Source organism: Ambystoma mexicanum, chromosome 10 (genome assembly GCF_040938575.1).
Source record: "Ambystoma mexicanum isolate Mex_15411 chromosome 10, UKY_AmexF1_1, whole genome shotgun sequence".
NCBI classification, from domain to species: domain Eukaryota; kingdom Metazoa; phylum Chordata; class Amphibia; order Caudata; family Ambystomatidae; genus Ambystoma; species Ambystoma mexicanum.
This window is the reverse complement of record NC_090932.1, coordinates 216,997,490-217,021,849: the sequence shown is the minus strand read 5'-3', so window position 1 is coordinate 217,021,849 and position 24,360 is coordinate 216,997,490.

The window sequence follows — 24,360 nt, the reverse complement described above, 5'->3', positions numbered from 1 at the left end:
CCGAAACAACATTATCAAATTCAAGTCAATATAGAACGAGTTCTTATGGGGAGCAATTATCTTTGCATAAATACACAACTGATTCCACAATACAACAGATTTTAAGGATGTAAGCCACATTGCATGCCTTAATATCACATTGGGAAGCACCACCGGTAACCCCAAGGTATTTTTCCATATTATACTGTGTACAGTATTCAAATAGGCACCTAAATTCAGCAAAAGCACACCCACTCCCTCCTTCCCTGCAGCTCTCTGGCCGGCCTCCCTTGGCCCTCTTCCTGCGCCTACCTGCAAGGCAAAAAAACTTGGGGTCATCTTCGACTCCACACTCTCTTTCTCTCCTCACATATCTGACGTCTCTAAGAAATCACACTACCAGCTACACCTCCTCAGAGGTATCCTTCCATTCCTCTCCTTCCCCCAGAAACACTTGTGTATAGGCGCGTTACAAATGCCATTTCATATCATATCATATCAGAAGCTCACTGTCTCCAGAGCCCTGGTTCTCTCGAAGCTGGACTACTGTAACAGCCTCTATCTAAATCTTCCTGCCTCTACTCTCCGCCCTTTGCAACTCATCCAGAACAGGACTGCGAGACTTGTCCTTGGCCTCAAGCCCAGGGACCATATCTCTCCAGGACTGAAATCACTACACTGGCTCCCAGTGGCTGCAAGGATTAAGTTCAAAACCCTCTGCATTGTCCACAAGGCCTTCTGGGTCCTTGGGCCAAAATACCTTCAACTCTCTCTTTCGAAATATCTTCCTTCTCGAGCTCTTTGCTCATGCACCTCCAACTACCTCAGGGTCAACCGCTTCTCCAAGCAATGAGCTGGGGGTAGATCTCTCTCCGCAGCAGGGGCCTCCCTCTGGAACAGCCTTCCTGCCTCCCTGAAACTTGAGGAGAACCATCTCCGGTTCCGGAAGCACCTGAAAACCTTCCTCTTTGCCTCCGCTTTCTCTCCCTCTCTCCCCTGCCAAAATCACTGAACCTGCACTGAATCTGCTACTGGGCCACTCACCGATCTCGGTCCTTGGCCCAACCACTCTTCCCTGCACTGCCTACCTGCACTACGGGACTGTCTCTGTATCCTACAGCCCCTTCTCCCGGCACTTACCTTGCACTTGCCACCAGCTGGCCCTATTATTTATCTTGTATTCTACTAACCATGTACTGCACTTTCCTTGCACTTGCCGCCAGCTGGCCCTATTATTTATCTTGTATTCTACTAACCACGTACAGCACTTTTCCCCCTCTCCCCTTCCCCTTGCACTTTTCCCAGTCCCCTCTACCCTTGCACTTGCGCAATCTGAATGACACCTGGCCTAATAGGATCGTTGTCTGTCTCCCCTTGTTTCCCCCCGCCTCGTCGTGCCTTGAAACACTTGTGTATAGGCGCATTACAAATGCCATATCATATCATATCATAGCCCATATGTTAATGTGGGCAAAATGTTTGCATTGTAAATACGCAGAATCGGGAGCAGAGAGTATTTACACATCTTCGTATAAACTCTCCTCAGTTGGGCCAACAAATGTTGTGTCTTTGTTCCTAATCTGTGTATTTATGTCAGGTATCGACATGTTATTGCATAAGATGTATAACAAATAACTAAAAGAAGATACTATTTCAAATTGATCATCCCCAATGACCAAAACATATTTTTCAGCTTTCTCATCTTGGTGTAAATCACAATTTTGAATTTCGATCCATTTACTAACAAATTGTTCTCGATGGCATATGCCGAAAACAAGGTCAACTTTCTCTGAAGGACCATCAGGTTTTTATCCAAAAAATAAGAGGTCATCTGCGAATGCCAGCCAATTAAGTTTAGTAGAGCCCAATTTTATTGGGCAAGTATCCACGGATGGCCATAAGTCGTCGGTGTCTGCTATATAAAGATTAAAAAACATACGTGCTAAGACACACTCTTGTCTCAAATCTGTATATGTGTCAAGTGTTCTGGATATCACACCCTCCTTAGTTAGCCTTACCTTCAGCGAAGTGTTGTGGTGTAAAAGGCAGAACATTGTAACCAGTGTGGTTGGAATATCCCACAATAAAATCTTCTTCCACAATGTGGCTCTGCTGACATGGTTGAAGGCGTTAAACATGTAAATATGTCCATAGAGGCAATATTAGTTGTTCCAATCGCCCCTCTTTTCACGGCAGATAGGGGATGCAAAACAAATATCCCATTTAAGGCTGTACCCAGAGACTGTCTAAACGCCAACTCGAAACGAGATAGAATACCCACATGATCCACCCATTTTTTCAAATTTCTCAGTAGCATAGCTACAAATATCTTGCCCGATGTGTTGAGAATTGCGACAGACCTATAATTCTTAGTATTAGATTGGTCGCTCTTCTTATAAATGGGTATGAGTATAGATGTTTTTCAGGTAAGGGGAAATAATTGTGTTGCCAAAATGTCCCTAAACTAATTAGTCAAATACCATCCCAGACTTCAGGATCATTTCTAATAGTACAAGGTGCTACACAATCCGGGCCCGGAGACCCAGAAGATTTAATTTTGGTAGTGAATGAATGCATATCTTCCGGGATCCAGTGACCCTGCACAATTTCCAGATAGGATGTACTAGGGAAGGACATTGTAGGCTTGCTTGCAAGACTGGCATACATTTCTCTATAAAAATCGACACAGGTGGCCTCATCTATGCAACTCAAGTCCTTCACAGCATAACTGCCAGTTGTCATGTTGGTCACAGCACGAAACTGAGTGGCGCTCGCATTTTATAAGAGCTTCAAAGTATGTTGGTTGTCATTTACATGAAGGTGTATTTAAAGCTATTGATGTCATTTATATATCTTTGCAAAATCTTTTGTTTGTGTCCTTGCTTCCTCAAAGTCAATGTCAATGTGACGTCCAATCTCTTTTAACTGTGCCCTTTTCAGAATTTTGGCTTCTGTGATTCTAGCATCATAGGTATGTTTTGGACTTTTTGTGACTTCAATCTTTTACTTCCCAGTCAATCCACTCAAACAATTGTAAATTATCTCATTAAAACATTCTACAGATACAATATCATGGTAATTTCTCTGATGGCAATTACACAATGTATGCTTAAGTGTGGCCGTGAATTTATTGCAACGGGCAATGGTCACTAACATCCATATCCTTGATCTGTAAGGAAGAACAAATGGGTAATATGTTTGGAGATATATAAACATGGTCAATCCATAAGGAAGTCATACCTCTTCTCCACGTAGTGTATTTTAATTATTTTAATTCCTGATGAACAATCCTTTGGGAGCCAGAGGTGAAACCCACATGTATCCATGCACATATTCCAAAGTGCCCTTCGGTCAAACAACACCTGTGAGACTATTCATGTTGAAGCCAAATGTCCTGTCAAACTTTAAGTGTCATTTCTGCCGCACATAGTTCAAAAAAATCCACACCAATGAAAATATTGTTAGAAAATCCCTTACCCAACCAATTACCCATTATTTATTTATTATTTATTTATTCAATCCATCAATTCTGCCACCTGACTACTTTGGGGACCAATTTTGTATCCAGCGGAGGGTTCTGGGGACTCATTCACCCATGCATTCCCTACGCCGGCCACCAGTTCTTTCTCCCCGTTGTTGTCAACATGGTAAGAGCATCCAACCACATAGACAGTGGGCATCCCCTCACACTTGTCTTCTTCAAAGACTTTGTGGGGGGAATTAAGGTATGCCTCCATGTTGTCCTTGATTTTTAGACTTTCGTCCTCGAGACAGTTTTCTCTGGCACAATCATGCAAGTCAGCCAGACCTTGCGCGAGGGGACTCTTCTTGTTTTGGCCATATCTGACCTCCACAGGAAAGCCTTGCATTGACAGAATCCAGGAAGTAATTCTGGAATTACTCACATTTCCGGCCCGGATCCTGTCACTTTGGAGATATTGCAGAGGCTGGTGTGGAGTCTCCACTATGATGTGTTCCCCCTGGATGAACGGGCGGTAATTCTTCAATGCCCACACCGTTGCCAGGAGTGCCTTCTCACAATCGTTGAATTTCTCTTCCACAGAGGATAAAGTTTTGCTCGCATAGGAGATTACTTTATTGACCTTGTCATGCTTTTGGTATAATACTGCCGTCAAGCACGTATTAGAGAACCCTGTCTCCAGGAAGAACTCCTTGTTTCTGACAGGGTAAGCTAGGCAAGGCGCTTGTGAGAGGCTTCTCTTGAGTTGTCTTACTGCCTCGGATTGTTCTGGACCCCATTCCCACTTGACCCCCCCCTTCAAGAGATGATTCAGGGGTCTAGTGATCTCTGCGTAGCCCTCAATGAACTTTCTGCTGTAATTAGTCAGTCCAAGGAGGCTCCTTAGTTCCCGCAGAGTTGTGCACTCTTTCAGTTTCTGAAGTGCTTCCACTTTCTTTTCTTGGGGACAGAGACCCTGAGGAGTAATCTCATGCCCCAAGAAATTGACACGGGTTCTACACCACTGTGCTTTCTGGAAGGAAAGTTTTGCTCCGGCGGCCCTCAGCTGTGTCAGAACATAACGGATCTCCGCTATGTGTTCCTCCACAGATTAACTTTTGATGAGGACATCATCTACATGAGCCAGGTTACCCCTCGCACCCAGGTCGGGCATGGCCTCATGTAGGAAATGTTGAATTAATTGCCGGAGTTGAGGTATCCGAAGGGAGTCTGGGTCCATGTGTACTGCTGGCCCCCAAAGGTAAAAGCCAGTTTGTATTGGTCCTCCCTACTGACAGGCACGGTCCAGTATCCATTGGTCAGGTCATTTGCTGTGAATACCTTTGACCCCTGAATCTGGGCCAGCCCTTGGTCAATGTAGGGCAGAGGCCATCGGGAAGTATGGACCCGTTTGTTGAGCTCCCTAAGGTCGGCGCAGAGTCTCCACTGGCCGTTTGGCTTCAATATTCCCAGCACCGGATTATTGAAGGTGCTGTGGACTGGACGAATTATCCCCCGGGACTCAAGGTTCTTAATTATTTCAGTAAGGGACTCCATGGATGCGAGAGGCAAACGATATTGCTTCACAAACACAGGAGTCATTCCAGGGTCCGTGGGAATTGTTGTGGTGTGGATGTCGGTGCGACCACAGTCATATGAGTCTACCACAAAGAGATCTTGAAAATCCAAGAAAACTTGTTTCAATTTTTGCTTCTGTTCCAGAGTCACGCAGGCATCAGCTAGGTTGACCCTGTCTTCCACCATCTGCCTGAAGCCGAGAAAGACTTCTGGTTTGGCTATCTCAGCGGCCTCCTGCAGCTGGGTGGAGAAGTCCCTGGTCAGGGTGCTGATTTGGACTGGAGGCTTCAGGTGGGAAAGGCAGCCCTCATGGACCTGTAAAATCACCTCATCCCTCCTGAAGTCACAAGTCACATCTTCCTTACCATCAGGGCAAGAAATGTACACCAGGAAGTTCCCCCCATGCCGGGTGAAAATCCTGTCTGGTGTTGTATTGTCCTCACTGTCACTGTCAAAACAGTCCTTGGGGATCGGTCCTAACAGTTCATTTCCTAAATCAATGGAGAAATGTCGGTCATCAACCGCCATTCCAATAATGGTGCCTGCGGCTAGAGTAATACTCTTTAAGTCGCTGTTATCCACCTCTATTGGAATGGTGTCATGTTCTATGTCGACTAATGGAGTTGGGTTTACCCCCAACCCTTGCTGTTGGAGAGAAGCATTTAGATGTATATAAGCATCAGGGTTTTTCAATTTTTGTCCTCTTTTATCTTTCACTTCCAGGGAGAATTGTCGGGTCCTTTCTGGGATGGTGACTTCCTCTTTAATCTGAATTTCAACTGCATAAGGTAGCAATTGAGCTGACCTAAATGCTTTTTCTGAATCATCAACGCCCATGGGATTATCCGCTAATCGGGACCAAGCTTTGAAGTTCATTAGGTCCAAACTAATGGCGAAGCGATTGAGAATGTCACTGCCTAAGTAAAAGGCGGCAGTGACGTCTCGCACGACCCAACAATTATGGACTATGCTCTTGTTGCCAATGGAGATTTTGAGCATACACCTGCTTGGCAGGAGATGTTTGGAATTGGGTGCTTCGAGGTCCATTTCCCATTTGTCTATCAGTTTGAATGTGGGAATGGCTGGATCTTTTGGGAGTTTTGGGAAGCGGAACATGGCTTTGCTGATTTATTTATTTTATTTATTTGCATTTGTTAAGCGCACTTGCAGCCCATGAGGCATTGAGGCGCTGTTACAGAGGATACACAGATTTAAGATTACATTCGGGTGCAGGAGGCTCTTAGTTACAGGTTAGCAGGCATATATGCAGAAACAGGTTAAGGTCATACAAAGAGTCTGGTTTTGATAGCCTTGCGGAAGGCTAGGTGTGACTCGATGAGTCTGAGGTGAGGTGGCAGGGCATTCCAGTGTGTGGCTGCTAGGGTGGGGAAACTGGAGCCACCAGCACGCACTTTCCGCGAGGTAGGCCTGACAATGGTGTTGGCGTAGAGAGATCTAAGTGGTCTTGTGGCGGAGTGCCTGGTGATTCTGTTCGTCAGGTAGGGGGGGGCAAGCTCGTGAATGCATTTGTGGGTGATGGCAAGAGTTTTAAAGACAATTCTTTCTTTAACAGGGAGCCAGTGCACTTGCCTTCTGATTTCGGAGATGTGGTCTCTCCTTGCGGTGCCGGTGGCTGCCCTTAGAGCATTGTTTTGGGCTAGCTGAAGTTTGGCGATGTTTTTTTTGGAAGTCCCGACGAGAAGGGCGTTACAGTAGTCAAGTCTTGATCCGATGATGGCCCTGGCAATCGTGAGGCTACTTTGACGGGCAAGGAAAGGCCTGGTTGCGTTGATGACTTTGGTGTAGTAGGCTGAGGAGGCGGCGATGGCATTAACCTGTCTGTCCATCGACAGGTCGGAGTCAAGGTAGACTCCGAGTGTCTTAATATGGTTAGAGACTTTAATTGGAATATTATCAATGATGAAGGAGGTGTACTGTTCTCCGAGATTGCCGATGGTGAAAGGTGAGCCAATAAGGAGGAGTTCGGTTTTTTCACCATTGAGGCAAAGCCAATTCTCCGCCATCCAGGATTGGATGGTAGAGTAGATAGAGGAGAGGGTGTTGGAGTCCGCTAGGTAGTCGCCTGTGAGTGGGATGAGTACCTGCGTATCGTCCGCATAATTGGTGTATGAGATACCCAGGGAGTCCAGGATGCTGAACAGTGGCCTCGTGAAGAGGTTGTAGAGAGTGGGTGCGATACAGGAGCCCTGGGGGACACCGCAGGTGAGGAGGCTGGGGGTGGCAGCAGCAACTTCAGAAAAGACTTTCATGGCCCTTTCTTTGAGAAAGGAGGTGACCCATTGGCAGGCTTTAGGGGAGAAGATGGCTTGTGTGGCTAGGTGGTGACACAGGGTATTGTGGTCGACCAGATCGAACGCAGCAGAGAGGTCAAGGAGCAGTAGAAGGGCCGGTTTGCCTGCGTCTCTGAGATCGTCCATTTGGTTTTTCAGGTCTAGGAGGGCCGTTTCAGTGCCATGGCGAGGGCGGAAGCCAGATTGTCGTAGACCGAGGAGGCGGTTGTCCTCTAGGAACTTCTGGACTTGCAGGTAAGCTGCTTTGTCCAAGATTTTGAGAAGGAACGGTACAGTCGTAATGGGCCTGTAGTTCCCCGGGACGGTTGGGTCAAGAGAAGGTTTCTTGAGAAGCGGGCGAACCCAGGCTTCCTTAAGTCCTGGTGGAACATGGCCTGATTGGAAGGATGAGTTGATAAAGGCTGTGAGGAAGGGGGCTAGGCTGGGTGCGGAATCCTTGATGAGGCTGGCGGGGCATGCATCCCCTTTACAATTGGAAGGTTTAATGGAGTTGAGCAGGGTGATGACCTCTTGCTCTGTGATGTTTTTAAATTCGAACAGCGGGGAGGACGTGGTCTTGGTGGCTGATGAAGCTCTTACCATTGTTCACACACACTCGAGCGGGAACAGAGTCCTTCCCATCATTTAACTGAACAGGGATGAACAGCTGATCTCCAATTTCCGGATTATCAGCCAGGCTCTGAGCTGATTTCACATCTTTCTGGACTATAGGAGTGGGAGTGTCTGGTTGTGGATTGGTAAAGAATTTCAGGGTATTTCCTTCCAGTGTGGAATACCACCTTAAACTGGAAGGAAGGTTGATTTTCAGAAATAGAGAGGACCCCCCATCACCAGTCTGTTGTTTTACTGCTATTACTGTCACGTCTGGAATTTGGTTGTTCTGGAAGTGAAATTCTACTTGGTCAGATTTTTGTTCAACCATGTGGCAAGTGCCGTTTAAACTAACATGGTTGACACTCTGTTTTAATTTTATGGGTCGGCTAGTCTGGGTCCAGAGGACCTTGTTTACGCAATCTATTAGGGGTGACAACCTTCTCAGGAGGTCATTCCCTAGTAAACAAGGGGTGCCCTCTGGAGTCACTACTATGACCAGGTGTTTCACCTTGTGTCGCCCAATTTTGATGTCCAAATCTGCAGTCCCCTCGACAGGAATTTCCTTCCCGTCAAAGTTCTGCAGTTGTCCAGGAAGAGAGGTTAGAGGGATACAGTAATTCTCCCTCCTTCCTGCATTTAGTTCATCAAAGGCCCTTTTGGACAGAAGGGTAGCTTGGGATCCAGTGTCCACCAGTGCCAAAATTGTACCCTGCCCCTGTACTTGTACCTGGGCATAATATCTTCCCTCCTTCTCCTCAAGGGGGCACAGATAATGCACATTTTTGGACAACTGGTGGGCTAACTTTCTGGTTTTGGACATTGCTAGCAGGAGATTTGGGCAGAATTCTGTGAAGAGTCTGGGGAATCTGAAAGAAAAAGTTGTCAACTGGAAATGGTTTCGGGTTCTGGGCCGCCCCCCCCTTTTTGGAGGCAGTCATCAGGATGGGTTTGACCCATGGGATTTTGGTATTGTTGGTTCTGGGATGAGATGATGGGCGGCGGTAGCTCAGTCTCCACATCTCCCCAGTCTGAATTGACATCCCTTGGGATCCATTTTTCCTTGGGAGGAGTTCCCCCATCTCTGAAGGAGGAGATCCTTTTCCCGGGATCTTCTGAGGATCCCTCTCCCTCATATTGGAAGACCTGTACCTCCTCCACAAAGTGGGTCTGTTTGGGTCCTTTGTTTCTCCTACCCCCCCTCTGCTCCTTTGGAGGCAGACTTTCAGGGGCAGGAGATTTTGTTTCCGGTTCCTGGTTTTCCAGAGGCTTTTTACAAGTTGGGAAGGAAGCTTCCTCCAAGGCTTTACACCCCCCATCCCCTTGTGCCTCCTCCCTGGGAACCGGTGAGTTATCGGAGTGCTGTCCCCGTCATTGTTCTGGAGCACCAGGCCCAGAGTTTGGGGCATTCTGCGGTGGCATACTCATCTGAGGGTTCTGTTGAGCCCTCAGTATGTGACCCAGATCCCGTGCCATATTTTGGACCTGGCGCTCAAGTTGTGAAACCCGCTCAGGCTGATACGTCGCTCTATTTTCTCCCCTGGGCTGATCCCGGGAAGGGTAGCTATCCCTTCTCTGGTAATACCCCGGATTGGGAAGATTTGGATACCCCTCCACCCTTGGCCTCCCCGCTCCCGGATTAGGTTGTCTGGGTTCAGGGAATTGGGGAAGAAGGATGGATGATTTTGGGGCTGCAAATTGGGTGGATACCTGGGGAAAAAGTTCTGCCCAGGATTTGGTGAATTTCTGCCCTCCTGGGGGACGTTAGGAGGGAAGTTCCCTGGGTCAGGTGCTTGGCTGGATCCCCCCCTTGGGCTGGAGGAGTCCACACATAACCCAGGATGGGTCGGTTTCCCTTGTAGCGGGGACTTACATAGTCAGGGGAGCGGGGGACGCCATTTGTGGGACTACCTCCTCGACTCCCTGTCTGCGACTGGCCCGAGGGCCTTCTGGGCTGTGAATTATTTGGTACAGGCAGGTTTTTAGGCCCCCCCATCTCCAAATCCAAAATGGGGGTGACCTTTACCTCTGCCACCTTGGCAGCAGCAGGGGTGCTTTTGGTTTTGGGGTTTTTCTGAACATTATTTTTATTTTCGATGGGCTTCTGCACCTCATAGATCCGGGTAGCCTGTTCAAAGACCCAGTCTAAAGATCTTTTCTCATGAAAATCTCTCACGAGCTGGGTCATTATGTATTTGGGTAAGGCATGGAAAAACGTATTGATAAATTCTCTGCTATCCGTGCGCACCCTTCTGGTGATCTGCGCAAAAGCACGCTTTATTTCTTGCACAAACTCTTGTGGGGCCTGATCCTCCCCACATTGCAAATTGTAGGCTGCCTTGCGAGCCTCTTGAAGATTTCTGTGCACAGAAAAAGGTTTCAAGATGGCCGCCCTGTATGTGGACCACCTTGAATGGTTTTGATCCTACAGCCCTGCAAAGAAACTGGAGTATTCTGGTGAGAAGGTCCATTTGACGTACTGGATGCAGCTACTGCTGTCCTTCAAATGGAAAGTCTCCATCATTTGCTCATAGAGCTCCAAGTGTTCCCAAACAGAATACTTGGCGTTCTTATGATAAGGCGTGATGACACTCCTTATTGCCTTTATTTGTTTCAATGGGTCCTTAAGCAAGGCCGTTTTTGCCTTATTGGCCTTTTTGTTTCGGGTCACCTGGTCCATTCATCCCCGACTCCGAAGCACTGCTCCCAGAGGTGCCCATCTGATCTTCCAGGTTTTCCCGGATTCTGCGAGCCTGGGAATAGCTGGCAGAATGTGGGGACCTGGCCTCCTGTGTCCTGTGACGCTCAGAGGAGTCTTCAGATCCCTCCTTGCTACCAGGATTTGATGGGTACCCCCCCACTGACCTAACTGGGCAGAGGTTTTCAGGATGCCCTTAGTGGGCCTACTCTCCTGGGGTTCCCCACTAAATTGCACTGTGCTTGGGTGCCCATAGCCGGATGCCCTCCCCTCCATTCCTGGGAGGTACTGGCCTATGAGCCCCATACTTCTAGCTGGATAGTAATCTGCCATCCCCGTGGCCCTGGGCTCATGTGCGCGAGGGGACATGAGGGTGGCAGAGTCCAGGGACTGGGAGAGTTGAAGGCCTCTAGTACTAGGGATTCTGAGGTTATGCTCAGGAGTTTCTCTTTCCCAGCGAACCTCATCTCTATCCACCCCTGTTCCCTGTTGCAATGCAAGAGCCTGCGCTTTCAGTTCCTCAGTTAAGGCCTTACTAGACTCTATCAGTCTCTCCTGCATCACTACCTGTTGCTGGAGCCTATCATTGTGCTGGCAGAGAGCCTCATTCTCTCTCTGTGGCTCCTGATTGGTCCTGGAGTACTGGGCCAGTCTTTGCTGCAGGAGGGTTACCTCCTGAGCTGTGTCCCTATTGGCCTGCTCCTTTCTTGCCAGAGCATCCTGAGCATCCTCCACCCTCCTGGTGTGCTCTAACAAGTTCTGGTGTTCTTTTTGGAGGTCACCCAGTGCCTGGAGGGCCAGGTGATTTTCTTCCATTTTCCTTTTTAAGTGGCAGACTTCCTGGCCTAAGGTATCCCTTTCCTGACTAAGAGCCTGCATCTGTGCCGCCAGGTCGTCCCTTTGCCTTTGCAAGGCACCAGCTTTCTGGCGCTCCTGGTCAAACTCTGCCTGGGTATCCAGGTCTTTCAAAATCAGTTTATTGCTCTCTGCCTTCTCCCTATCTAGGTGGCTTTGCAGGGTGACTACCTGCTCAGCACATGCCCTATTGAAGTCTAACTGTTGCTCCAGCTTTTTCTGGCTCTTCAGTAGGGAGTCCAAACCTTCTTGGTACTCCTTCTGCAAGGCCAGAAATCTGGTATCATGGTCAGCCTTTTCCTGTTGCAGCACATCCATATCCTCCTTTATTTTAGTGATGTACTGTCTGCTGTCCTTTTCTGACTCCTGGCTCCTGGCTCCTGAGCAGCCTCTGGCTATTTTGATGTCTACCAGTGTCGTCATTCTGGAACTTGAGTGCCTTCCTGACTTACAGAAGTTTGTATTTTATTTTTGCAAAACAGACCGTTTCCTTAGAGCGTTCCTTTGAGGAGTGCTTTACAGCGTTACACAGCGTGGTGATCCGACCGGATGTATGTCTCCTGTCAGTTAGCACATTGTATTAATCTGCACAAGTGATAGATCTAACACAGAATCTCCAGCTATGAGCCCCCACTTTGTTAAGCAGCTTCACTTCAACACTACAGCTAAGTCAATGCCTAGTCTGGGATGCTGAGGGAAACCCTTATTGATATATTTTTAGGTCCAGTTCATGTACTCTGGATGACAACCCTTATATAACACCCCTCTCTTAGAATCCCCCTGACCCCACTGAGCCAAGAAGTAGGTCTGTTTTGCAAATTTAAAAGGTTTATTTGAAAAATTAAACAATATATATATATCACACTTTTATAATAAATTAATATCTGATAGTACACTGAGACATATGATGTGGATCCACAATGGGTAATGTTACAGTGGTACACTTGATTACTTAGGAGTAGTATAGAGGATGAGGTAGCTGAAAATGCTTTATGGTTTCAAGGAAATGCAAGGTGGAATAAAATGCAGTACAGCAAATAAACTTGATATGATTTCAACCAACAACAATGTAATCACTTTTTCCCTGGCAATTCACCCCCCCCTATGCAATGTAAGAAATGGAAGGAGATGGAAAGAGGAGCACACAGTTCTCATGAATGCAATCAAATACAATACGAAATTCTGTTCCCCCCCAACAAGCTTAGAGAAAACAGGTAGAAGTTTGAAACACAGGCCCAAAATGCTTTTAAATGTGATGGCAACGGATGGGAAAATGTGCTAACTGATTTTAATTCCCTCTAGAGATTCAGGGTGAGTGAGAGATGCTTGTTGGTATTAGTTCAGGCTCACTCTAGCAATGCTCTATGGGTTATTACCAGGTTGCAAACGGATTTTAACAAAGGAAGGAATGGAGCTGCTATTTTGACAAGTGGAGAAATTGAGCCAAAATCGCAAATCGCGGTAAATTTCGCGAGTGCGTAAATCGCGATTGCGGAAAAGGTATAGGGAGTCTGTTCTTTGGAAACCCTAGAACCTCAGCTTTAAAATGAAAGTTAAACCACGTTCCTAGGACAAGCGGTTCCGTAGATACAGACGATTTAATAAAGGTAGATTTTCGGATTTAAAGTAAAACTCAAAATGACAGGTGACAGCTTGCAGCTGCAGAATTGACAGGTGACAGTTGTGCAGCTTTACAAATGACAGATGACACGATTTCTAGGAGGCTGTTCTAATTAGGTTAAAATAGTCTGGATTAGATTATTTTAACTAAGAGATTGGGTTCTGCACAGTTCTGGCGGATACTCACTCCTAATTTTGAAATTAATGGGCCTCGTCACGGATCTGGTCAACACGTCCAGCGGCGGTTCTCTGTGCTCGGCGGGTCAATCAGGCACCGGTTCTGCTCACAGCGATCCGGATCTCTGGTTCTGCTCACAGCGGTCTGGGTCTGGTCTGCGGTTCCGGCACAAGTTCTTGGCAAAGAATTCAAACAGCTCGCCCGGCTGTTGAATATTTTGGTTAGGTTTGCTGGATTCTGAAGGCCTGCTGAGAATACTTTTGCTTGCAGTGGGCCTTCTTGGTTCAAAGTTCTGTAGTCTCTGTTTAGCTTGGAAGTGTTGGATCTCTGGATGTGAAGTCGTCAGTCAGCATGCTCCGCAGCAAATGGAATTGCATGTCTCTACCTGTCCCAGCAGTCTCTTTTTATGTGTTTTAAAAAGTGGGTGGAGAGGCTAGCATCACTAAGCCTGCCCCTCTCTTGATTTGATAGGTCAATAGATTCTTTGGTCCCTGATTTGGGAAGGGATAGTGTGTCAGAGTGATGTCATTTTTATGACCTGCAGAAATGACACTCCCCTGGTCAATGTGCACACAAATCTATTCCTGATCCAAATACATATTTCCCAGGTACACAGTTGTTTGACATCACATACACACATCATATATTACTAAAGATAGTCCCTGTCCCAACTCTGGCGTTTCTAGGAGCTTGCATTCAAAAATGGCAACTTATTTTCGATTTTAGTGGGTTTTGCAACATTGGTTTTTCATCAAAAATTATACAAAGGTACATTTCCCTTCCACATATATCCCAGTAACTTTCCATGTCTCTAGCTTAAATACAGTGTCTACAATAATCATAATTAGCGGGGTTTTGCCCCAGAACATGGTACAAATCAGAGTTTGGACTCAAATCGTGAGGGCATTTTCCATACTAAGACTCTCAAAGTTGTACATTCCTGTCATTTGGTTACAATAAGTTATCACAGTTTCTATAAAATATATATTTGTTGCAATTCAACTCCCCAAAGTGTTTGGATCCGCCTCCAGAAGTCTGGGTGGTTCAGTGATCACATGTTTCTCCTTGCTGGCAGAGGGCTGTTGACAGGAAACACTCAAAATTAGCATACCCCATTCAACTGAAAGGGGCTATTGTCTCTCTCCTCCAGGCTGAAGGGGAAACCCCCTCCCTCTCACTCAGAAGGGCCATGTGATATCCTGCCTCCTGTGGTGAGTCTCTGGGGTGTTAAGAGTTCTCAGCTTCTTGGCCTCTGGGAACAGCAGGTGGCTAAGATTTTCAATTAACCAACAGGCTTTGAAGTCCCTGCCCCTCTTGCAACTCCTAAATACAGTTTCCCTGTCAGAGTTTAGACCGCTAGCGCCGCCTTGGGGAATTTGTCGGTACTGCATCCATTTTTGAGTTGTCTTGAATTACTGCATTTCAATAGAGTGGTCTTTTGCTTGATAGTATAGGACCCTTGCTTAACATTGTTTTGATGGCATCCTTACAGTAGAGTGGTGATGTGGAACCCCCCACAAGAAGGTTGTATCTTTGGAGTGGTCTCGTGCCAACTGCGCAGTTCTCCTGGATTCTGGCGTGAATGTGGGCGGCAACAGCTCATCCCCACATCCACCCAGTCTATTGATTTAGTTTGTTCTGGGATAGAATAATGGGCGGCGACAGCTCATCCACACATCTACCCAGTCTAAGGATTCAACATGGGTCAAAACCCTTGACAGTTGGCAGCCAAGAAGGTGATTGTGTTCACTTGCTTTGTGAGGGAGAGGGTAGCATATAGGTGAACTCGCAGGGTTTTTATTGAGGTGGGTATTAGAAACTGGATATTGTCGATGAGAAAGGATTTGAATTCCCCTTCTAGCTTTTCAAATAGGAAGGGTGAGCCCACAAGTAGAATCTCTGTTTTCTCATTGTTGAGGCGTAAGTGGTTGGTGGCCATCCAAGTTTAGATAGTGGAGTAGATTTTGTTGATGGTCTGGGTGTCCTCTGGGGGGAGCCGGATCGGGGGAGGAGGATTTGGGTGTTGTCAGCTTAGTTAGTCTACGAGATGTCCAGGGAGTTTAGGAGGTTAAAGAGGGGCTTGTTGAATTTGTCTCTAAATGGGCCAATTGGAATGGGTAGGCGGGCAGAAGGGAAACCAGGAAGCGGGCGGGCACCCTCAGGCAAAACATGTGCCGAGTGCGCAATGGTGCTTTTAAGCGCCATATATTTATATAAAGTAGGCATTTTGGGGTGAGGGTCAGGAGACTCCTTACCTTGCTCAGGGGGCCGCTGGTAATGGCAGCGAGCAACTAGTGCCGAGCTTCGCTGCGGCCTCTGTTTTGCTTCTTTTTTTCTCTCTAAATGGGCCAATTGGGACGGGGCGGCGGGCAGCAGGGAAACCAGGAAGTGGGCAGGTACAGGGAGAGAAAACACGCGCCGAGTGAGCAATGGTGCTTTTAAGCGCCATATATTTATAGTAGGCATTTTGGGGTGAGGGACAGGAGACTCCTTACCTTGCTCAGGGGACCGCTGGTAATGGCCAGAGGGAAGAAAATTTAAGTTCCCAAGCCGGGAACTTACATCCCCTGCACACTATCTAATATCTGGAATACCAGACCAACAAGTAGATATATCTAACAAGTGATTTTTCTTAATAAATTCAAGGAAGTCTGTAAATGGTAATGCATAGAAAAAGGTAATGTGTTCAAAATAATGACTTTGAATCAGATAAGGTTACAAGAAACATTCTTCATTGTTTATTCTTGATGTTGAAGCTGTGGAAGGCCCAACGCGTTTCGAGTGCTACAACACTCTTCATCAGGGGCAATAACAAAGGTTTCTAGGAAAAAATATATATATAATATGTACATTAAGAATATATTTACACCAACAGCAATTTGTTCAACAACATTTCCAAATAACTCATTTTAGATCAAGATATGTATCACAATAACCCATGACATACAAGGATTACCTATGTAGCAGAACGTATGACATTTTAAATATACTGAGTATACACTAACCCTCAAGAGGAAGACCTGTCCCTCATTAATAACTGTAGAAACTGATGGCAAATTCACTAGGTTAATAGTATCTTCACTGCTATGATCGAATGAGGAAATATATAGAAAAAATCCTAAAAGTCAATACATTGAAGTTCTAATATGGTAAAGTGAGCAACTGTGCAACTATTTAGAGAATCTAACCTTGTGTTTTTTTTTAAATAAGAGAGGTACTTCAAGAGAACGGGGGTGGTCTGGGACGGGAAATCCAGGCCTTCGTCTAAACAAGACAGCGGGTCTTAGATGGTAAGTCCTTTATCTGTAGAGATGAACATCAAAAGCGTCTATTTAGACTGTTGTATGTGACATAGTTATGATAGAATAAGTTAAGCCAGTAATGAGTCACTTACAGCGGTAACTCGGTTGACCAATATCAAGGATAGCTGAGGGGAAGTGGTAGTCAATGACCGCAAAAGGTTTGGAGATTTGTTCTGGACTGGAGCGCTGAGACAAAGTAGGTAGAGTCTCAGTAATGGACACAAGAAGTGAACAGGGTGTTCGAAAGCTTTGTTGCAAAAAAACCTAGGTTGAGCCAGTATTGGAAGCTTAAAATTCTTACCTAGTGTATGACAGTGCGGCACACACGGAGACCAGCTGCCAAAAGAGTTGCTCGACACCTTAGCAAGTGCCACCACTGTTTATCAAGTAGTTAGTAGTGTGACGTAATCACGTGCTTGCGTGTGGTACGTCATACTGTGCGCTGAGCTCCAGGCTCAGATGGATGCAAGTTAGACAAAATTAAATCTAATTAGTCTCCTCTGGAAGGATGCTCTAGAGGGGCACGTAGGGCTATAAGAGCTTAATCAATTGAGTGAAAAGAGAACAACAGACCGCGGCGTGTTTACAATGTGACGTCATCACGCAAACGCGTGCATGACGCAACATGTAAACAAACCTAGTGTTGGGGTGAAGGAAATGTTATAATGTGACCTCTAGGGGAATAACAATGCCCAATATGTGCATAACCCTTAATGGTTGAAATTAATATAATTCGTGCAAAGGTCCGGAATCCAGATGGCTAAACTTATAAAAATCATATGGATCAACATCCACACATTTAAAGTGTCATGAATAGTATAGGTAGAAAACTGGAGTTGTAGTTGTAGTTGTAGTAATAAAAATAGTTGATACTAATGGTAAGGTACATACTTATAATGCAACCAACCAATGCCATTCTGCCCACCCGTTTGGTTCACAGTCTAGTGAAGGGAATATCAATTGTACAGATTGTATATTACCGGGTTGGAGTCAACAGAATGACTGAATATGAATAAACTTTGAAAACATTTAACATTTCTATGTCAACTGTCCAAGTTAGTTGGTTCACAATCTTATAATGTGGTTATGATAATTCTAACCAACAATCATATCAAGTGTTTTTAAAGAGACATTGATGAAGATGCATGGAAAGAGAAAATTTAGTGAAGGTGTTATTTAAATAAATGGACCTAAATAGTACTCTTCATTTAGACCGAGTGGGGTCATTGCATCTAGTCTATGAATCCAGTACAATTCTTTTTGTGCCAAAAGTTTGGGTAAGTCACCTCCTCGTTGGAGGGGATGTAATACTTCTAGTATTGCAAATCTCATTTGCGAGATGTTATGCTTATTGTCTCTAAAATGCCGGAATACAGGTGACTTCACATTTTTTGTGCGAATCTGGGACTTATGTTCAGTCCATCTTTCTTTAGCTTTTCTACTGGTTTTCCCAACATAATATTTCCCACAGGGGCATCTAATGGTGTAGATGACATTTTTGGAGTCACAGGTTGCGAAGTTTTTTAGGAAAATCTTTTTACCATTGTTCGGATGTCTGATGTAATTACCTTTGATGATGTTCGAGCAGTGTTGACAATTTAGGCACGGGAAAGTGCCATTTCTTGATTGCTTCAAAGTCCTTTGGGTAGGTATTTTAGGTCTTTCAGCTTTGATTAGCATATCTCTGAAGTTCCGTCCTCTTTTGTATGCTAGCATTGGGGGGACTGGAAAGAGACGGTTGAGGTTAGGATCCGATTTGATAAGATCCCAATTCTTAGTGATGATTTTTTTGACTTGAAAGCTCTGGGCAGAGTACTTCAATGTGTAGATGAGGTTTGACTGAGTTTGTTTCGGTTGTTTGTTAAGTAATAAGTTACGGGGGTGTACTTCTGTCCTGGAAATAGCTTGATCTACTACTTCTTCCGGGAAACCTCTTTCTAGAAATCTTGATCTTATAGTATCAAATTCTGTCTGAAGTTTTTCTATGTTGGAGGTTATCCGTTTAGCCCGTAATAGTTGGCTATACGGTAGGTTTTCTTTTAAATGTCTCGGGTGAAAACTGTTGAAATGAAGGGAGCTGTTAACATCAGTTGGTTTTCTGTACATTAGTGTTGTTAATTCCATGTTTTTCCATTCTACTGTTACGTCCAGAAAGTTCACCTGTGGTGTGCCAATTTCCATAGTGAATTTGATACGTGGGTTACATTGGTTAATATATTGCCAAAAATCTGTTAGTTCTTGATGTGTGCCGTTCCAAATGCCAAATACATCGTCAATATATCTTAACCAGCAGTGTATTCTGTGTTTCCAATGTGGGTGATCCAAAACAAAGGTTTTCTCAAAGTAGAACATGAAGATATTTGCGTAGGACGGAGCCACAGCCGAACCCATAGAGGTACCCGAAATCTGTAAATAGTACTTATCATTAAATCTGAAGTAATTGTTGTAGAGTATCAGGTTGATAAGTTCAATAGCAAAGGTTTTTTGAATCTGAATTTCATCATGTTGTAAAAGAAACCATTCTAGGGCCGCTATGCCTTCATCGTGGGGAATTGAAGTGTATAGACTTGTGACGTCCATAGAGAATATTAGAGGATCAGGAAAGCTGATCTGTAAGTTGTTGATTCTCTGGAGAAAATGTGTGGTGTCTTTTAGGTATGTCGGTATTTTCTGTACCAGAGGTTGCAGTGCTGTATCAAGGTAGACCGCCAAAGGTTGAAATATACTGTCAGTACCAGCGACAATTGGTCTAAAGGGCGGGTCTTTGGGATCTTTATGAATTTTAGGTAACCCATAGAAAACTGGGATGATTGGGTTAATTGAAAAGGCTAGTACGATGGATTGGATTTCAGACAAAACGGAAGAATTTTTAATTAAAACTAACCCAATCATCCCAGTTTTCTATGGGTTACCTAAAATTCATAAAGATCCCAAAGACCCGCCCTTTAGACCAATTGTCGCTGGTACTGACAGTATATTTCAACCTTTGGCGGTCTACCTTGATACAGCACTGCAACCTCTGGTACAGAAAATACCGACATACCTAAAAGACACCACACATTTTCTCCAGAGAATCAACAACTTACAGATCAGCTTTCCTGATTCTCTAATATACTCTATGGACGTCACAAGTCTATACACTTCAATTCCCCACGATGAAGGCATAGCGGCCCTAGAATGGTTTCTTTTACAACATGATGAAATTCAGATTCAAAGAACCTTTGCTATTGAACTTATCAACCTGATACTCTACAACAATTACTTCAGATTTAATGATAAGTACTATTTACAGATTTCGGGTACCTCTATGGGTTCGGCTGTGGCTCCGTCCTACGCAAATAACTTCATGTTCTACTTTGAGAAAACCTTTGTTTTGGATCACCCACATTGGAAACACAGAATACACTGCTGGTTAAGATATATTGATGATGTATTTGGCATTTGGAACGGCACACATCAAGAACTGACAGATTTTTGGCAATATATTAACCAATGTAACCCACGTATCAAATTCACTATGGAAATTGGCACACCACAGGTGAACTTTCTGGACGTAACAGTAGAATGGAAAAACATGGAATTAACAACACTAATGTACAGAAAACCAACTGATGTTAACAGCTCCCTTCATTTCAACAGTTTTCACCCGAGACATTTAAAAGAAAACCTACCGTATAGCCAACTATTACGGGCTAAACGGATAACCTCCAACATAGAAAAACTTCAGACAGAATTTGATACTATAAGATCAAGATTTCTAGAAAGAGGTTTCCCGGAAGAAGTAGTAGCTCAAGCTATTTCCAGGACAGAAGTACACCCCCGTAACTTATTACTTAACAAACAACCGAAACAAACTCAGTCAAACCTCATCTACACATTGAAGTTCTCTGCCCAGAGCTTTCAAGTCAAAAAAATCATCACTAAGAATTGGGATCTTATCAAATCGGATCCTAACCTCAACCGTCTCTTTCCAGTCCCCCCAATGCTAGCATACAAAAGAGGACGGAACTCAGAGATATGCTAATCAAAGCTGAAAGACCTAAAATATCTACCCAAAGGACTTTGAAGCAATCAAGAAATGGCACTTTCCCGTGCCTAAATTGTCAACACTGCTCGAACATCATTAAAGGTAATTACATCAGACATCCGAACAATGGTAAAAAGATTTTCCTAAAAAACTTTGCAACCTGTGACTCCAAAAATGTCATCTACACCATTAGATGCCCCTGTGGGAAATATTATGTTGGGAAAACCAGTAGAAAAGCTAAAGAAAGATGGACTGAACATAAGTCCCAGATTCGCACAAAAAATGTGAAGTCACCTGTATTCCGGCATTTTAGAGACAATAAGCATAACATCTCGCAAATGAGATTTGCAATACTAGAAGTATTACACCCCCTCCAACGAGGAGGTGACTTACCCAAACTTTTGGCACAAAAAGAATTGTACTGGATTCATAGACTAGATGCAATGACCCCACTCGGTCTAAATGATGAGTACTATTTAGGTCCATTTATTTAAATAACACCTTCACTAAATTTTCTCTTTCCATGCATCTTCATCAATGTCTCTTTAAAAACACTTGATATGATTGTTGGTTAGAATTATCATAACCACATTATAAGATTGTGAACCAACTAACTTGGACAGTTGACATAGAAATGTTAAATGTTTTCAAAGTTTATTCATATTCAGTCATTCTGTTGACTCCATCCCGGTAATATACAATCTGTACAATTGATATTCCCTTCACTAGACTGTGAACCAAACGGGTGGGCAGAATGGCATTGGTTGGTTGCATTATAAGTATGTACCTTACCATTAGTATCAACTATTTTTATTACTACAACTACAACTACAACTCCAGTTTTCTACTTATATTATTCATGACACTTTAAATGCGTGGATGTTGATCCATATGATTTTTATAAGTTTAGCCATCTGGATTCCGGACCTTTGCACGAATTATATTAATTTCAACCATTAAGGGTTATGCACATATTGGGCATTGTTATTCCCCTAGAGGTCACATTATAACATTTCCTTCACCCCGACACTAGGTTTGTTTACATGTTGCGTCATGCACGCGTTTGCGTGATGACGTCACATTGTAAACACGCCGCGGTCTGTTGTTCTCTTTTCACTCAATTGATTAAGCTCTTATAGCCCTACGTGCCCCTCTAGAGCATCCTTCCAGAGGAGATTAATTAGATTCCATTTTGTCTAACTTGCATCGATCTGAGCCTGGAGCTCAGCGCACAGTATGACGTACCACACGCAAGCACGTGATTACGTCACACTACTAACTACTTGATAAACATTGGGGGCACTTGCCAAGGTGTCGAGCAATCCTTTTGGCAGCTGGTCTCCTTGTGTGCCGCACTGTCATACACTAGGTAAGAATTTTAAGCTTCCAATACTGGCTCAACCTAGGTTTTTTTGCAACAAAGCTTTCGAACACCCTGTTCACTTCTTGTGTCCATTACTGAGACTCTACCTACTTTTTCTCAGCGCTCCAGTCCAGAACAAATCTCCAAACCTTTTGCGGTCATTGACTACCACTTCCCCTCAGCTATCCTTGATATTGGTCAACCGCGTTACCGCTGTAAGTGACTCATTACTGGCTTAACTTATTCTATCATAACTATGTCACATACAACAGTCTAAATAGACGCTTTTGATGTTCATCTCTACAGATAAAGGACTTACCATCTAAGACCCGCTGTCTTGTTTAGACGAAGGCCTGGATTTCCCGTCCCAGACCACCCCCGTTCTCTTGAAGTACCTCTCTTATTTTAAAAAAAAACACAAGGTTAGATTCTCTAAATAGTTGCACAGTTGCTCACTTTACCATATTAGAACTTCAATGTATTGACTTTTAGGATTTTTTCTATATATTTCCTCATTCGATCATAGCAGTGAAGATACTATTAACCTAGTGAATTTCCATCAGTTTCTACAGTTATTAATGAGGGACAGGTCTTCCTCTTGAGGGTTAGTGTATACTCAGTATATTTAAAATGTCATATGTTCTGCTACATAGGTAATCCTTGTATGTCATGGGTTATTGTGATACATATCTTGATCTAAAATGAGTTATTTGGAAATGTTGTTGAACAAATTGCTGTTGGTGTAAATATATTCCTAATGTACATATTATATATATATTTATTTCCTAGAAACCTTTGTTATTGCCCCTGATGAAGAGTGTTGTAGCACTCGAAACGCGTTGTGCCTTCCACAGCTTCAACATCAAGAATAAACAATGAAGAATGTTTCTTGTAACCTTATCTGATTCAAAGTCATTATTTTGAACAAATTACCTTTTTCTATGCATTACCATTTACAGACTTCCTTGAATTTATTAAGAAAAATCACTTGTTAGATATATCTACTTGTTGGTCTGGTATTCCAGATATTAGATAGTGTGCAGGGGACGTAAGTTCCCGGCTTGGGAACTTAAATTTTCTTCATTGTATTGTGCAACCAAGGTGTCATGGTTGCCCCTCTCTCCTCTGCACCTCATACTTGATAAGCATTTTTTCTAAACACCTAGTATCTAAGTTTACTCTTACTATTTATAAATATTTTTCCTCACTAGGGTGTGCCATAGTTGTCCTATCCTTCCCTTCTTGCAATGGCCAGAGGGAACACAGGCATTTTCTTGATGATTTTTTTCAATTGTCGTTGGAATTCAGTAGATTTTTAGACTTCTTCAGTTGTGCCCAGTTCTGCTTTTTGTTTCCTGGACTTCGTTAACAACATCTCTGGTTCTTTCCGAATGCAGCCTGGGCCTTTACTGTCAATGTTATGTTCTTGCAAGTGCTGTTCCTATGGTGCTGAAGCAAAAAGGTCAGGCAAACAGCTGAACGTTGGTTGACAGGCCAGTAAAGTGGATGGGCTATTTATCTCATCCTCCAAATTGTCTTTGATGGATGTTTTGTTGAGAATCAACCCCCCCTCACATTCCAAGAGTCCCTTAGATCTAGTTGAGTACTCAAAAAAGACCAACAATCTCTTGTGTAAAACCGATAATGCAGAAGAAATGTCCTGGATGATATCGTCGATGGTGTCATAGAAATCATATAATGAATTCTAAGTTCAAATGAAGGGCTGAAATAGAGGAAGGGCCTAAAGTGTCCAGGTTTGTATGGATGATGGATTCCCTGTGCATTGTCATATTTTCACGAGTGAATAAATTGGATTGACGAGGGAGCCTACCTGGTGAGGAATATGGTAGTCTCTATTAGTCATTTTAGACTAAGATCTAGATGCAAAAGGATCCACCTAATGATTAAACAAGCATGAATCATCTCCTAAATTGTGGCATATTCTTATACATTACTCATCCAGTATCATGTAGTCTGGTCAATCGTCTAGCTGTTCCACATTAACTACTGCTGCTGTCACAGATGAAGATGACGTAGTAGGAGGATGGGCAGCCTTGTTCTTTTTTGTAGTTTCACACAAGTCAGTGATTTTAACTTGCTTACATTTCGCAGGTAATACACCTTCTAAAATAGGTACAGGGTTGGGTGGTTGATCCTTGCCCTTGAGAGCGGCTATGACCCACTTATCCATTGTATTTGTGTTGACTGCACTACAGAGGTTGCAGTTAGAAAGCGAAGAAGTGGACATGAGCCGCACTCAGAATGGTAATAATTGTAATTTGAAAAGAGGTTGTAGCGGTATAGGCCTGTAGATACAAGGGCGAATTGTGTAAAATTGCAGTCTGAAAGCAATAAAGTAATAATGTAAGTCAAAATGTACACTTACTAGGTCTTACT